We start from the raw sequence: 4,561 nt of genomic DNA on the forward strand, positions 1-4,561 counted from the left end.
TACATAATCATGACATGACACCTACATAATCATGACATGACACATGTCATGAATATGAAGGAGGTTTTATGCATGTTTATGACAACTGTCATTAAGTGTCATTCGCTCAGTTATGTCATTTTTAATGCAAATATGACATTATTTGACCTAACCCTACCCCTACCCTTACCCCTAACCATAGCCCATAACAAAGACATCTCAAACAATGTCATCTTTGCATTAAAAATTACATAACTGAGCGAATGACACTTAATGACAGTTGTCATAAACATGCATAAAACCTCCTTCATATTCATGACATGTGTCATGTCATGATTATGAAGGTGTCATGTCAGTCTTATGCACACCCCTTCAAGTAAAGTGTAACCGAATCTTTAGATATTTTGACTGGAAACAACAAGACGAACATACTAAGTAAGAAAAGCATTTATTGCAGTGCTGTTACATTCATTCATTGCACATATTTTCATCATGCAGACATTGTGAAAGTGACAAAAACGGCATGTCCTTTTATACATTCATCCCGTAGATGAGAAGGCTGCATTAATTCGTAGGGAGTTACATTTACATCGGGAGAGGATTATCTGTCTATCTATCTATCTATCTATGTATATATCTATATCTCTCTCTCTCTATATATATATCTATATATATTTATATTTAGCCATATCCACATGCGTATTTATTTTTTTGTGTAGTTTCTTTGGCACAAACCCATCTATTTGGGTTTAATTAATTTAATTTATTAATTTATGTAATACGTCCAATGTTTGTAAAGTCATGTAGCCTACATCCATGAACCTTTTATGCTTAAAGCTTTACCTTGATTAAATTATGTTTTTATACTTCATGGTTAGCTGCTTTTTTTGTGTTCTTTTTTCATTTTTTTTTCTTTTGCCTGTGGGATACCATGAAAATTAATATTAGTTCAATAATTTACCGTTCTGCCACTTTATACCTTTGATATTATAATAGTGATTAAGAATTAAAGTTACGTATTGACTCGGAAGTATGCAGACGTCTTTTTGTCGGGTGCTGTTGCCATGGTGAATCATAATTTTGGAGCTCCATTGATCATGGCTTTTCATTGTTGTGGTGCATACGCTAAACTCAGAGTCAACCTATTCAGGAGTTGAATGAACTAACTCAATTCAGCTGTTCTGATCCTGGAAACTCAGAGTTTCCCATCTCAGAGTAAGTCAACTCAAAGTTGGTTGAACCTCCTTGTTGAAATGGGCCCCAGGTAAAAAAAAATGTCAGTGAAAATCCCATGTAGTATTTTCATGGTCCAGTCTGTAGCTGTGACAGCTTACTTTTTTCTGTAATTTACAAATATTTTATTATTTGTTATATATACAATTTTTATTATTGCTATTATTATGGATCTTTGTGTGTATTCTTTTTTGGTTTTTATTTACATATTTTAATCATTAAAAAAACAGCCCATGCATAGTTAATCTTTCCAGATTTCATGTTTCATATTTCAGAGAAATGTATTTGTTAACAGGTGAGATGATCAGTGGGTTTGAGTTTTTACCTCCTTCATTGCGGCATGGGCTAAAATATGGATAGAGTTTCTCAGTGAAAGTCTGACCAGTGAAAGAGTAGATATGAGAGCTGGACTCCACGTCATAAAACGAGACCAGACCCTCCTCATAATCCACAAACACTCCCACAATCTCAGGTTTCACTTTCAGAGAGAAAGAGACAGACGGACTTTCACAAGCTTTATACTGATTCTCATTTCTCAGAATCACAGTCCAGAATCCATTAACTGGAGTCAGTGTGTTTGTCTTCTTTCTGTTAATGGATTCTCTGACCACTCCTAAATCCCATTCAGTCTTTCCCTTCACCTGCACCTCATAGTAAAATCTCCCTGAACAAGTGTTATTTAATCTCTTTGGATTTTCTGTGACATCCTGCTTAAAGTCTCTACAATTAACTTGTTTTCAATCATCAGACAGGATGAGATATGGATTCGCTGTATCAGGATCCAGAGTCACATCCACTAGATGAGAGATTAGGCATTATCAACTTCAGAACAAACATTTTCATATAATGCAGATTATAAAAATATGAACAACTATTATTATAACAAGTGTATTGGAGAAATTGGTGTCAGTCACACTGTACCTTCTGTTGAAGTGTCTACCACCAGACACTTCAACCCTGTGGACACAGATGACAACATGATGAATTATTTATAGGAATATTTCAGGTTAACAGTGAGTTTATTTCTATTGTCAGCATCAGTGGCATGGAAATGTTGCTCGTCCATCAGTTTGAAAAACAGAATTGAATGTCTTTAAATTAAATACAATAACAGAGAGATTAAAGTTTTTAATTAAAGCTCTAATATTCATTACTTATTAGAGCCTTAATTATTAATATTAATTATTCAGTGTAAATATGTGTTATTTTAGCTGTAAAGTTTCTAAATTATCCTTGTGTGGTGAGAAATGCTGTTTAGACTGTTTAATTTTAGGCAGATGTCTGTTTACACAGGTACATTAATACTTCATGTTCATTACATGTTGCTTTCTGGTATTCACAAGTAATAATGATTTAACTGGTTATGACAGGAGTTAAAGTTTGGATAGAATTTCACATAAAAAAAAAATCTATTCACTGTATTTGATATTAACATACCAGACTGACGGAGTTTTTCATTTAGACTCCCATCTAGAGTTTTCTTCAGCTGAATCAAAGCTCTTTTCATAGAGAACACATCCACATCAGAGTCGATACTGATCTCAGTCCAGTTCTTGGTGTGTGGACAACTGCACAGGGATGAGAACTTCTACAGCAGGAGAGAGAGGACTAGTAAATATGTTCATTTTATATTTTTAACTTTAAATTAGCCATGAGCTTTCTGACACCGTTAACTTAAGTTTTCTTTGACTTTATTACGCTTTAATTCTCGTTTGTACAATTTCTAAAGACAGCAGCTCATCATGTTTGTCAACAGAGCATTTGATAAATAATATTCTGCATTCTCAGTGATGATACAGAAGTTGACAGACCTGCAGGAGGTGCAGATGATCGTCAGTGTGTGAGAGCTGCTCCAGCTCAGTGTTTCTCCTCTTCAGCTCAGTGATTTCCTGCTGCAGCTCTTTAATGAGATCTTCAGCCTGTTTCTCTGCTGCTTTCTGCTGTTCCTCCATCATCTTCAGCAGCTCAGACTGACATCTCTCAATGGAGCGGATCAGATCAGTGAAGAGCTCAACACTGGCAGATTTCTTTTTCTCTGTGTTCCTCTAATGAATGAGATCAATTAACTACATTTTCTATATGATAATCAATCTGTGTCATGCTTGGTGCTCTTAAATAAGCGCACAAAGATGAAGAATAATCCACAACAGTCTTTTAATAATAAATCCACAAGGAACACAGGAGATCACCGAAACCAACATAGCACGAACATAAACAATAAATGGCAAACACTGAACAGAACAGGGAGTATAAGTAATGAAACTAATGAATGATAGACAGCTGCAAATCATACAACCATAGAAACAAATCAGGAGGACTAATAAGAAACTAGGGCAACAGAACTAAACAGGGCAGGAGAACAGGAACAGAGAGAAACACAACAAAAAGTCCATAAATTAAGCGTTAGTGTTAGTTCTGGCAGGTCACGTGTGTCAAGCTTGTATCAGCTGATTCTCAGCTGATCACATCTACCTATAGGAATACGACACTGTGACGAGTGGGGGCGGGGCCGAGAGCCGTGGGAACGTAGCGAGGCCGGTGGAGTAATTGATAATGAGCGACACCTGCACCACTCACCGGTCTCGAGTCCCACGGAGGAGCTCATGGAAGGATAAAAGGAGGAGTGATGACAGTGAAAGACGAGAGAGGACCAGGCCTGGACTTTATTTTGTGTTTTGTGTGCGTACAGTCAAAGCTGTTCCCAAAAAAGCAAAGCCTAGTTTTCCAGCAGATTACTGCCAGATCTCAGCTGTGAGTCACTTTTACCAGCTGTGTTGGAAAAGTGTTTGGAGTAAATGATAATGAGCGCCATCTGCGCCACCTGCGCCACCTGCGCCACTGCGCCATCGGGCAACAGGAAGAAGCGGAGACCGCCAGTGGCTGCCCGAGGTGGTGGTGCTGGAGCGATGGAAGACAAGGTGGGACGGAGGGCTCGCTGCCGTGCTCCTGGGTCGAGGAGGGGTGGCTGCCGTCCGAGAGGGAGCAGAGGAGTCAGCGCCATTCGCCCGGAGGTCGGAGCCTGCTGCCATCCGCCATGATTGGGGAGGAGCAGGGAACGGGGGACTCGCTGCCGGCTGCCCTCAATAGGATCAGTAGGAGCCGTCCGCCAGGAGGCAGAGGAGCGGTGGGCTGTCCACCAACGATGTCCAGTACCATCGCTACCATCGCAGAGTGAGAGCCTCTCAGCCGTGATCGGCTCCCCCGGAGGGGGGAGGGGGGCGCGGGGGAGTAGAGAGCAGTCTCGGGAGTACCCCCCGGCCTGCGAGGGGCGATGGGGGTATGTGACGAGTGGGGGCGGGGCCGAGAGCCATGGGAACGGAGCGAGGCCGGTGGAGTAATTGATAATGCG

The 4,561-nt window shown here is 40.2% G+C and overlaps 1 pseudogene; it reads right to left on the minus strand.

Annotated features, from left to right (window-relative positions):
- Positions 1-1,394: 1,394 nt before the first annotated feature.
- Positions 1,395-4,561, minus strand: part of LOC107660290 (E3 ubiquitin-protein ligase TRIM39-like) — a 37,644-nt pseudogene continuing 34,477 nt past the window's right edge.

This window comes from Sinocyclocheilus anshuiensis, unplaced genomic scaffold (assembly GCF_001515605.1).
Source record: "Sinocyclocheilus anshuiensis isolate Anshui unplaced genomic scaffold, SAMN03320099.WGS_v1.1 scaffold1457, whole genome shotgun sequence".
In the NCBI taxonomy this organism is placed as follows: domain Eukaryota; kingdom Metazoa; phylum Chordata; class Actinopteri; order Cypriniformes; family Cyprinidae; genus Sinocyclocheilus; species Sinocyclocheilus anshuiensis.